The following is a 13,082-nucleotide window of genomic DNA, read 5'->3' as shown; positions in this document are numbered from 1 at the left end:
TACATTTATATGATGGATTTTAGGAGTAAAAACACTACTGAGAATATCCTGGTATCACAGATCTAGGAGAAATGAATCACCAAGTACCAGCTTTGTATCCTTGGAGAGAGAAAAGAGCAAAAGGTGGTCTACATGTGGTCTGTTGGGCAAATCACATCACGTGTCCAAATGCCAATAAAAATTTCTATTATTTTGCTTTTAAAATAAGTAACTCGATATAGCATGAGTTTGCAGTTCGGGGAGGGGGAATCATAAATAGCACATCCATTGTCAAGCACTATGATGTGCAAGAAGTAGTCTAATGTGGCCATTTTTCCCTTGGCTCCAAAATGAAATAGATAGAGACTGGAATGGGGAAGTGAGCATCATTGCTCAGAAAATGCGATAACAGGAGAATAAAACCTTTATGAATTAGCCATTAGTTTCTGTGCATATTGCATGTAATAGTATTTGTTTAAAATATCTGAAGAACTTAATATGAAGACCACATGAGTGTAGATTTAAATACTGCTTTTAGTCTTTCAATTTTGTTGGCACTCATTTCAAATTTTAAGTATATTCTATTTTTTTTTCATTTAAAAATTTACTTGGCATCATGTAGGTTGTAATTGGGAAGAGTAGGCATCTAACATCACAAAAATTTTTCCTAGTAAAGTTAAGAAATACAGTTTTGCACAAATTAATATCAAGTATCATTTATAGCCACAATTAGAGAAACTAAATATAAATGTGCAATAATAATTCAACAAGAAGTATAATCTGTGATTTAATACTAATATTTTGAAAACAGAAAACACATCAGAGAGTCAATGTTTCAGAAAATGCCATTTTCTTCCTAAACTAACTTTGAGCCCAGATAATTTTGGATGTCATTATATAAAATTAGTTTATTATAAAATGCAGAATGGTCAATGAACATCACTTTAGTTCTTTTTTTTTTATCTTTTATTTAATGAATATAAATTTCCAAAGTACGACTCATGTGTTACAATGGCTTCCCCCCCCATACCGTCCCTCCCACCCACAACCCTCCCCTTTCCCACTCCCTCTCCCCTTCCATTCACATCAAGATTCATTTTCGATTATCTTAATATACAGAAGATCAGCTTAGTATACCTTAAGTAAGTATTTCAACAGTTTGCTCCCACACAGAAACATAAAGTGAAAAATAATAGATGATTTTTTTTAAATGATGATGAAATCAGATCAGACCTATTGTCATGTTTAATCCCAGTGAGAGTCAAGTTGGGAATTGATAATTTCTTTCTTTTTTTTTTTTTTTTTTTTTTTTTTTTTTTTTTTACAGATCAGTTTAGTGTACATTAAGTAAAGATTTCAGTCGTTTGCACCCCCATAGAAACACAAAGTGAAATATACTGTTTGAGTACTCGTTATAGCATGAAGCCTCAGTGTACAGCACGTTAAGGACAGAGATCCTACATGAGGAGTAAGTGCACAGTGACTCCTATTGTTAACTTTACCAATTGACACTCCTGTTTATGGCATCAGTAATCTCCCTATGCACCAGTCATGAGTTTCCAAGGCTATGGAAGCCCCTTGAGTTCTCCGACTCTTATCTTGCTTAGACACGGTCATAGTCAAAGTGGAGGTTCTCTCCTCCCTTCAGAGAAAGGCACCTCCCTCTTTGAAGACCTGTTCTTTCCACTGGGATCTCACTCACAGAGATCTTTTTGCCAGAGTGTCTTGGCTTTCCATGCCTGAAATACTCTCATGGGCTTTTCAGCCAGATCCGAGTGCCTTTAGGGCTGATTCTGAGGCCAGAGTGCTATTTAGGACATCTGCCATTCTATGAGTCTGCTGATCATCTCACTTCCCATGTTTGATCACTCTCCCCTTTATTTATTCTATCGGTTGGTGTTAGCAGATACTAGACTTGTTTATGTGCTCCCTTTCACTCTTAGTCCTTTCATTATGATCAATTGTGAACTGAAATTGATCACTTGGAGTAGTGAGATGGCATTGGCACATGCCACCTTGATGGGATTGAATTGGAATCCCCTGGTATGTTTCCAACTCTACCAATTGGGGCAAGTCAGCCCGAGCATGCCCCAAATTATACATCTCTTCCGTCTCTTATTCCCACTCTTATGTTTAACAGGGATCACATTTCAGTTAATTTTCAACACTTAAGAATAACTGTGTGATAATTACAGAATTAAACCAGTCATATTAAGTAGAACAGACAAAAAAAAATACTATGAGGGATAATGTATTAAGTTGTCCATTAGCAGTCAGGGCTATGCTGATCAAGTCACCATTTCTCATAGTGTCCATTTCACTTCAGGAGGTATCCTTTTTGGTGTTCAGTCAGTTGTCACCGATCAGGGAGAACATATGGTATTTGTCCCTTTGGGACTGGCTTACTTCACTCAGCATGATGTGTTCCAGATTCCTCCATTTTGTTGCAAATGACTGGATTTCGTTGTTTCTTACTGCGGTATAGTACTCTAAAGAATACATATCCCATAATTTCTTTATCCAGTCTACCGTTGATGGGCATTTAGGTTGGTTCCAGGTCTTGGCTATTGTGAATTGTGCTGCAATAAACATTAGGGTGCAGACCGCTTTTTTGTTTATCAATTTAAACTCCTTTGGGTAAATTCCAAGGAGTGGGATGGCTGGGTCGAACGGTAGGGTTATATTCAGGTTTCTGAGGAATCTCCAGACTGATTTCCATAGTGGCTTGACCAGTCTGCATTCCCACCAACAGTGGGTTAGTGTCCCTTTTTCCCCACATCCTCGCCAGCATCTGTTGTTGGTAGATTTCTGCACGTGAGCCATTCTAACCGGGGTGAGGTGAAACCTCATTGTGGTTTTGATTTGCATTTCCCTGATTGCTAGTGACCTTGAACATTTTTTCATGTGCCTGTTGGCCATTTGGATTTCCTCTTTTGAAAAATGTCTATTGAAGTCCTTGGCCCATCTCTTAAGTGGGTTGTTGGTTTTGTTTTTGTGGAGTTTCTTGATCTCTTTGTAGATTCTGGTTATTAACCCTTTATCTGTTGCATAGTTTGCAAAGATTTTTTCCCATTCTGTCGGTTGTCTCTTCACTCTCCTGACTGTTTCTTTTGCAGTACAGAAACTTCTCAATTTGATGCAATCCCAATAGTTGATTTTGGCTTTGACTGCCTGTGCCTCCCGGGTCTTTTCCAGAAATTCTTTGCCTGTGCCAATATCTTGAAGGGTTTCTCCAATGTTCTCTAATAACTTAATGGTGTCAGGACGTAGATTTAGGTCTTTAATCCACGTTGAGTGGATTTTTGTGTAAGGTGTAAGGTAGGGGTCTTGCTTCATGCTTCTGCACGTGGAAATCCAGTTTTCCCAGCACCATTTATTGAATAGACTGTCCTTGCTCCAGGAATTAGTTTTAGATCCTTGATCAAATATAAGTTGGCTGTAGATGTTTGGGTTGATTTCTGGTGTTTCAATTCTGTTCCATTGGTCTATCCATCTGTTTCTGTACCAGTACCATGCTGTTTTGATTACAACTGCCCTGTAGTATGTCCTGAAGTGTGGTATTGTGATGCCTCCGGCTTTGTTTTTGTTGTACAAGATTGCTTTAGCTATTCGAGGTCTCTTGTGCCTCCATATGAATTTCAGCATCATTTTTTCTAGATCTGCGAAGAATGTCTTTGGTATCTTGATTGGGATTGCATTGAATCTATAAATTGCTTTTGGGAGAATGGACATTTTGATGATGTTGATTCTTCCAATCCATGAGCATGGAAGATTTTTCCATTTTTTGGTATCCTCTTCTATTTCTTTCTTTAAGGTTTTGTAATTTTCATCGTAGAGATCTTTAACGTCCTTGGTTAAGTTTATTCCAAGGTATTTGATTGTTTTTGTAGCTATTGTGAATGGGATTGATCTTAGCAGCTCTTTCTCAGTCATGGCATTGCTTGTGTATACAAAGGCTGTTGATTTTTGTGCATTGATTTTATATCCTGCCACTTTGCCAAACTCCTCTATGAGTTCCAATAGTCTCTTAGTAGAGTTCTTTGGATCCTCTAAGTACAGAATCATATCGTCTGCAAAGAGGGATAGTTTGACTTCTTCCTTCTTGATTTGTATTCCTTTGATTTCTTTTTCTTGTCTGATGGCTCTGGCTAAAACTTCCAGAACTATGTTAAATAGCAGTGGTGAGAGTGGGCATCCCTGCCTGGTGCCAGATTTCAGTGGAAATGCTTCCAACTTTTCCCCATTCAATAGGATGCTGGCTGTGGGTTTTTTATAAATTGCTTTGATTATATTGAGGAATGTTCCTTCTATACCCAATTTGCTTAGAGTTTTCATCATGAAAGGGTGTTGAATTTTATCAAATGCTTTCTCTGCATCAATTGAGATAATCATATGGTTTTTCTTCTGCAGTCTGTTAATGTGGTGAATCACATTGATTGATTTGCGAATGTTGAACCATCCCTGCATACCAGGGATGAATCCCACTTGGTCTGGGTGGATGATTTTCCTGATGTGTTGTTGTATTCTATTGGCCAGAATTTTATTGAGGATTTTTGCGTCTATGTTCATCAGGGATATTGGTCTGTAATTTTCTTTCAGTGCTGCATCTTTCTCTGGCTTAGGGATTAAGGTGATGCTGGCTTCATAGAAAGAATTTGGGAGGATTCCCTCTTTTTCGATTGTTCTGAATAGTTTGAGAAGAAATGGGATTAGTTCTTCTTTAAATGTCTGGTAGAATTCAGCAGTGAATCCATCTGGTCCTGGGCTTTTCTTTGTTGGGAGGGCCTTTATTACTGTTTCAATTTCTGTTTCAGTTATGGGTCTATTTAGGTTTTCAATGTCTTCATGGTTCAATTTTGGTAGATTGCATGTGTCCAGGAATCTATCCATTTCTGATAGGTTTTCCTGTTTGCTGGCATACAGGTCCTTGTAGTAATTTCTGATGATTCTTTTTATTTCTGTGGTGTCTGTTGTTACGTTTCCTTTTTCGTCTCTGATTTTATTGATTTGGGTCTTTTCTTTTCTTTTTTTAGTTAGTTGGGCCAATGGGGTGTCAATTTTGTTTATTTTTTCAAAAAACCAGCTTCTTACTTGGCTGATTTTTTGTAATGTTTTTTTGGATTCAATCCTGTTAATTTCTTCTCTGGTTTTAATTATTTTCTTCTCCTACTAGATTTGGGTTTGGTTTGCTGCAGTTTTTCTAGGTCCTTGAGGTGCGCTGAAAGCTCATTTATTTGGTACCTTTCCAATTTCTTGGTATAGGCACCTATTGCTATAAATTTGCCTCTCAATACTGCTTTTGCTGTATCCCATAAGTTTTGATATGTTGTGTTGTTGTCTTCATTTACTTCCAGAAAGTTTTTGATTTCTCTTTTGATTTCTTGAATGACCCAGTGTTCATTCAGGAGCATGTTGTTCAGTCTCCATGTGTTTGCATACTTTCTGGGGTTTCCTGAGTTGCTAATTTCCAGCTTTATCCCGCTGTGGTCTGAGAAGCTGCATGGTACGATTCTAATTCTTTTAAATTTGCTGAGACTTGCTTTATGGCCTAGTATGTGATCAATCCTAGAGAAGGTTCCATGCGCTGCTGAGAAGAATGTGAAGTCTGTAGATGTAGGGTTGAAAGTTCTGTAGATATCTGTTAGATCCATTTGGGCAATAGTGTCAATTAAATCTGCTGTTTCCTTGTTGATCTTCTGTCCGGATGATCTGTCTATTTCTGAGAGTGGAGTATTGAAGTCCCCCAGTACTATTGTATTGGAATCTAAATCTCCCTTTAAGTCCCTTAACATATCTTTTAAATAGACCGGTGCCCTGTAATTAGGTGGATATACATTTATAATAGTTACATCTTCCTGTTGAATTGAACCCTTAATCATTATATAGTGTCCCTCTTTGTCTCTCTTAACAGTTTTTGTATTAAAGTTTATTTTGTCTGATATTAATATGGCTACACCTGCTTTTTTTTGGTTTCTGTTGGCATGGAATATCTTTTTCCAACCTTTCACTTTCAGTCTGCATGCCTCTTTGTTAGAGAGATGTGTTTCTTGTAGGCAACAAATAGTTGGGTTGTGTTCTGTGAGCCAGTCAGCCAAACGGTGTCTTTTAACTGAAGAATTCAGACCATTAATGTTCAATGTGACAATTGATACGTAGTGACTTTGCCCTGCCATTTTCCCGGAAATATTTTCTAGTATATGCTTTGAGCTTCCCATGCTCTTTTACTGGTAGGTGTTCTTCCTTTCCCTTCTTTCATATTGATGGCCGTGTTTCTGTGTTTCTGAGTGTAGCACATCTTTAAGTATCTTTTGCAGGGCCGGACGAGTGGCCACAAAGTCCTTCAATTTCTGTTTGCTATGAAAGGTCTTTATTTCACCTTCATTCACAAATGAGAGCTTGGCAGGATATAATATTCTGGGCTGGCAATTTTTCTCTCTTAGCACCTGTGCTATGTCTCGCCATTCCCTCCTGGCTTGTAGGGTTTCTGATGAGAAGTCAGCTGTGAGTCTGATTGGAGATCCTCTTAGAGTGATCTGACGTTTCTCTCTTGCACATTTTAGGATCTTTTCTTTATGTTTCACTGTGGTAAGTTTAATTACCACGTGTCGTGGTGAGGATCTCTTTTGGTCATGTTTATTGGGGGTTCTATGAGCTTCCTGTACTAGGATATCTTTGTCCTTCTCCAAACCTGGAAAGTTCTCTGCTAGTATCTCACTAAAAAGGCCTTCCAATCCTTTCTCTCTCTCCATGCCTTCAGGAACTCCTAGAACTCGAATGTTGGTTTTTTTAATAGTATCCTGTAGATTCCCAACAATATTTTTTAGGTTTCTAATTTCCTCTTCTTTTCTTTGGTTTGACTGTATGTTTTCCTGTGCTCTATCTTCTAAGTCCGATATTCTCTCTTCTGCTTCACCCATTCTGTTTTTAAGGCTTTCTAATGTGTTTGTCATTTGATCTATTGAGCTCTTCATTTCATTTTGATTTCTCTTGACTATTACACTTTCCTGTTCTACTAGTTTCTGAGTTTCCTTTTGACTCTTCCTTAAAATTTCATTTTCACGAGAGAGATTTTCAATCTTGTCCATTAAGGATTTCTGTAGTTCAAGGATTTGCTTTTGAAAACTTCTAAATGTTCTTATCATAAATTTTTTGAAATCCGTATCTTGCATTTCTTCTATCTCATCATCTTCATACTCTTGGCTTGGGGTGTTTTGCTTATTTGGAGGCATCATAGTGTCATCGTTGATCTTGCTCCCTCTATTTCTGTGTTTGTTACTAGGCATAGTTAATTCTTCTTGCGTCACTGTGCGTGGTTTTTTTTTTTTTTTTTTTTTTTTTTTTTTTTTTTATACTGTGTCCTTTTTAAGTGGACTGCCTGCTGTTGGAGGAGCCTTGGAGGCTTGAGATGGGTGCGGCCTGAGAGCTCTGCCTGGTTCTTCCTGGTTAAGGGTGTGCAAAGGTGACACCCTCAGGTTATGCCTGGTAAATCTCTCTCTTTTTATTTATTTATTTATTTTATTTATTCAGGGGGTAAGTAACACTGCAGGGCAGGGCTGTGCAGCATTGATGGTATTTAGCTTCCAGTCTTTGGCTCCTCTGGACTCCCACTGGGTTGCCTAGGCTACTGAATTGTAGTGACTCAGTTCCTTAACTCTCCCCCATTGATATGTAAATCCAAAGAGGAGGCCTGCTCTTTGTCTCTTGTGAATTCTTCAAGCATTGCAGCCTTGTAACCTTTGCAAGGTTAGGGGGAAGAGAAACCCCGAAGCTTTTTTTTTCCTTCTTTCTGGTAGTGAGTTTGCTGCACTTTCCGGCCCCCCTCTAGATTCTGACCCCCGTTTCCCCACCAATGTCTCAGGTTATTGAGCTCACCTCCCCTTCCAGCGCCGATGTGTGGACTCGGAGCCCTGAGCGTCCCAAGTCTCCCCGCTGTTGTCTGTGTGGCATGCACTCCCCTTGGAGCACTGGGGCTTCTGTGGCTCGGTCCCGCGACTTGGCTTCCGCGTGGTGGGCGACCTTGTTCTCCCAGTAGGTCCTCCGATTCACGATTCCCGTGCAATTTTTTCCTGGTTCTTTTTTCTGCGGCTACCGTAACTCCCCTTTTATTAAACTAAATTTTCCCGGACTATCGGTGCGCGCCCTCACTATTCCGCCATCTTGGCTCCGCCCCCACTTTAGTTCTTGTAAAGTGTCACAGGGGCATTCTTATATAGAACCTGAAGTTCTTATCATCATCTTCATTTGACTGTGTTCAATATATGAGAAATGAATAAAATGTGTAACCTCTGACTACATGGAGATTAGGGTGGAATGGAAATAAGGATGGGCGCTCTAGAGGCTGATGTGCCAAGTAGATGAGAAATGATGGCACATTATCAAAAACTGGAAAAGATTTACAACAGATTTTTTTTTTGCCACAGAAAATAGTAGGAAAGGAAGCAATCAGAGAAAGGGAATCCTTAAAGATATGTGGACAGAATTTTTAAGAGAACAGAATGACAGGAGTTTATAAAAGTAGCTCACTAATTGAAAGTCTGTCAACAGAACTTCATTTCAGTGTCATTTATTGTCGAGGCAAATACCGAAGGGATTTTCTTTGCAGAAACAAAATAAACTGCCTTCAAAAATAATACTGGTGGTAAGGTATTGGCATATGGAAATTCAATGTAAAGTCTAGCTTTATCATTTAATAAAATTTCATGGGCCATCAAGCCACTTAACCTTTTCACAGAGCCCAAATTAAATATCTAATCTGTGGAATAAAATGTAGTTGTTAAACAAACTAATACATATAATAGCAGAGAAAAAGCCATGTCCAAATTCAAGCAGCCAACACATCCTTTCTTAAGCAAAAATATAAGCCAATAAAGAGAAATATAAATAGAGAAATAAACCTCAAAATGCCCATGAAGGAACATAAGAACAAATACTGTGGTTGGGGGAAGAGGCCATAAATAGCCAGATCCTAAAACATCAAATTACTAGTACTTTTGTAGAGGTCGGTAGAAAATAGAGAGAATAAGGGGGCTAGGGTCTATGTCCCAACACAACAAATGGGTCAAGTAGCAAGCAATGTGATCTGAAATAATTGTCATCATGTGGAGTGCAAGCTGTGATCTAGACTAGACAGAGAAGACTCACAGCAATTCTTGCATCCACCGGTGACTATTCACACCCATCATGTCCTCACTCATTTGCTAGCAGGCAGCTTTCAAAAGATTTGAAACTTTAAAGTCATACTCTGCAGAGACCTGCATTAGAAAACCAGATGATTTTGACCTATCTTGGTAAGTCGGTGGATACATTTGGTACAAAAACATTCATTTTCTATATATTATTATTAGAAAATACAATATGGGCACAGGCATTGTGACTCAGTGAGTTCAGCCACTGCTTGGGATGCCCACATACTTGGCTTCTTACCAAGTTTCCTGCTAATGTGTATCCTGTGAGGCCATAAATGATGGAACCAGTATTTGGGACCCTTTCATCCACAAGGTAGTCCCAGATGTATTTCCTGACTCCTGGCTTCTACCTTTCCCACAATTATGAGCAGTTTGAGAGTGAAACAGCAAATGGAAGATTTATATATTTCTTTTTCACTCACAATGGCTTTCAAATAAAAGAAATAATTTTTAAGAAAATACTACATAACACTCCAAGTATCCCCAAATAGCAAGATAATGCTGCTAATCACATTTAATTAGAACTTAGAAATAAAACAGGACAATGAATTTGGGTTTGAAAGACTACTTCAGATTCTTAGGATTAGGTTGCAAAGAAGTTTAGGAATATTAATGCAATAGTAAGTAAATAAACAATTATCTTGGGAGAAATGAGGAAGTGAAATCAAGAATATTTCCCATTAAATCATAAAACTGCAAAATAGTATTTTGGTACTTGGACCAACAAAATCAGGTTAACTGTTTTGGAAATTATCTCAAGTTAAATATTTTGACATATTGTTCTCATCCCTGACTTTTGTACAATAATCAGTATAAATAATTAGGTAAGGATATTATTTCTCACATTTGAAGATGATAACTGTAGTATCAAAACCACATAACAGGCCAGAGCTGCGGCTCAATAGGCGAATCTTCTACCTGCGGCGTCGGCACACTGGGTTCTAGTTCCGGTTGGGGCGCCGGATTCTGTCCCAGTTGCCCCTCTTCCAGGACAGCTCTCTGCTATGGCCTGGAAGTGCAGTGGAGGATGGCCCAAGTGCTTGGGCCCTGCACCCACATGGGAGACTAGGAGAAGCACCTGGCTCCTGGCTTCGGATCAGTGTGGTGCACCGGCTGCAGTGTGCCAGCTACGGCAGCCATTGGAGGGTGAACCAACGGCAAAGGAAGACCTTTCTCTCTGTCTCTCTCTCACTGTCCACTCTGCCTGTCAAAAAAAAAAAAAAAAAAAGAAAAAGAAAAAGAAAAAAAACCATAACAATGCATGGTCTCTCTCGTTAAAATAGGTAAGTTTGACAATATGCTAGACATAAAGAAATATTAATATTAAATATACTAGCAAATATTAAAGAAAGGAATTTCCATAAGCTATGCAGAGAAATGGTAAATACTAATAAAGCAGCTATGCATAATAGATTCCTAGGAGTGAGGAATGTACAGGCCATAGGTCATATAAGACCCACAAAGTTATCCATCTGGCTCTGCCAAGCCTACCACTCAAAATTCAACAAATTTACAGCAGGGTAACTCTTAAGCTGATAATTTCATTTGGCCTGCATTGATGTTACCAATATCCAAATGGTCTCTGTTAGAATAAAGGTTCCCCACCTCCAGTTTAGACAACCAATAAGGTCCAAGGAAATGTAAAGTATTCCATGGAAAATATCTGCTAAGAAAGGCTGCAACAAACACTGCCACTCTAAGAGGGAATATAAAACCTTGACTTTTGATTAATAGGCTATGTGGAACCAGAAATCCTGGAATGTTTAGAATTTTATCTATGTTGATATCTTTACATGACCTGGTAGCAACAATCACATCACATTATTTACATATAATCATAATATATCCCTCAGTATGAGGCCTTATGCAGGTTGTCACAGTGTAACTTGAATAAAATTAAAGTACACAATAATTGATGGTTAGGTTTTTTGTTTTTTTTTTTTTTTCTTTTTTTTTTTACAGGCAAGAGTTAGACAGTGAGAGAGAGAGAGACAGAGAGAAAGGTCTTCCTTTTTCCGTTGGTTCACCCCCCAAGTGGCCGCTACGGCCAGAGCGTTGTTGCCGGTGCACTGTGCTGATCCAAAGCCATGAGCCAGGTGCTTCCTCCCTTTCTCCCTTGCAGGTGCAGGGCCCAAGCACCTGCGCCATCCTCCACTGCACTCCCAGGCCACAGCAGAGAGCTGGACTGGAAGAGGAGAAACCGGACAGAATCTGGTGCCCCAACCGGGACTAGAACCAACGGTGCAGGGCCGCAGGCGGTGGATTAGCCTATTGAGCCACGGTGCCAGCCAATGGTTAGTTCTAATTTGGTAGTAGAAAGAAAAACCCAAGGGAAAGATCTGTGGCTAATAGGAGATCATTTACTAGAATCAATGTTGGAAATTTCTAATTGATTAATATGTGTGAACTGTCACAAGAAAAAATAAATAGAATGAAGCAAATACATTCAGCCTTAACTTCAAGAGGGATCTGAATAGGAGAATAATTCTGGAGTTAATTAGAAATGGTGCGCTTACCTAACAGATGCAACAAACAAGAGAGTTGTTGTACAACTTGGCATTTCTGGTTAATAACACATTATATTATTAAAAAGGTTAAGAGAGTAGATAAGTTTTCTCACCACAAAAATGATTATGTGTAATAATACATATGTTAATTAGCTAAGATTAGTCATTCTGCAATGTTTACGTACTATAAAACATGTTGTACATATTAATTGCAGATAATTTTGTAAATTTAAAAAGTAATAAAACAAAACCAAAAAAAAGTCACTTAAATATTCAGTGAACAAATGGGAAAAATCAGCTGGGAGAAAACTTTACCTTTTGTCCAGACTATCTTTGTCTCTACATCATGTAATTAAAGGCTAATGATCTAATATGGGTATTATAAATTGGCTAAAAGTCTTGAAAACAAAAATCAAATCACATTGATCTATACAAAGGATTAATCTTAAGGTTACTGCCTTTTTTAAAAAACTATTACTTTTTTTAGTTTTTGAGAGTATCCCATCTACTGTTCCAGCTAGAGCTGGCCCAGGCTGAAGCCAGGAGCCAGAAATACAATCTAGGTCTCCCATATGGGTGAGAGACCCAAGTACTTGAATCATCACTTGCTGTCTACCAGGGTGCACACTAGCAGAAAGCTGGAATCAGAAGTGGACTTGGTACTCTGATACAGGATGTGAGCATCCCAACCAGCATCTTAACCACTGGGCCAACTGCCTAGCTCAACAACTGCCATCATTTTGATTAAAACAACTCAGGTCTAATATATTATCTCTTAAACAAATGGTTGAGCTATATAAACAATAAAAAATTGACTGTCAAGGAACAGTTTTTTGTTTTGTTTTGATTTTCAGTCTTTTTTGTCTTCACACTATTTGTTGAACTCTTTACTTAACATAGAGTTAATCACACATATATAACATCAATTGAAGATGGATCTCAGTAAGAAATAGAGTGGGAATTAGGGGGGAGAAGTTTGTAACTGTAAAGCTGTATGGTTCTGCATACATTCTTAAGGTCTAACTTCTAAGGATAGAGTTTAAAAATTTGTCATGGGATGCAAGTCCCATTAAGCTAGGTGATCAAAATGTCATCATAAGTGTTAAAGTGATCATATTAAGTGTTAAAGTGAACATATAGACAGGATCAAGTGTTAAAATGACCATATAAATAGGATCAAGTGTAGGGTAATTATAATAGAATTAAAATGGAGAGAACGTTCCAACATGGGAAGCAGTCCGCATAGCAGACTTATAGAATGACAATTGCTTTTTAAATAACACTCTGACCTCAGAATCAGCCTTTAAGGCTTCCTGGTCTGGCTGAAAAGCTTTTGAGAGCATTTCAGACATGGAAAACCAAGAGATTGTGGCAAAAAAAAATATTCTACATGAAGGATCTCTGTGAGTGA

This window comes from Oryctolagus cuniculus, chromosome 2, assembly GCF_964237555.1.
Source record: "Oryctolagus cuniculus chromosome 2, mOryCun1.1, whole genome shotgun sequence".
Lineage (NCBI taxonomy): Eukaryota > Metazoa > Chordata > Mammalia > Lagomorpha > Leporidae > Oryctolagus > Oryctolagus cuniculus.
This window is presented reverse-complemented; position numbering follows the sequence as displayed.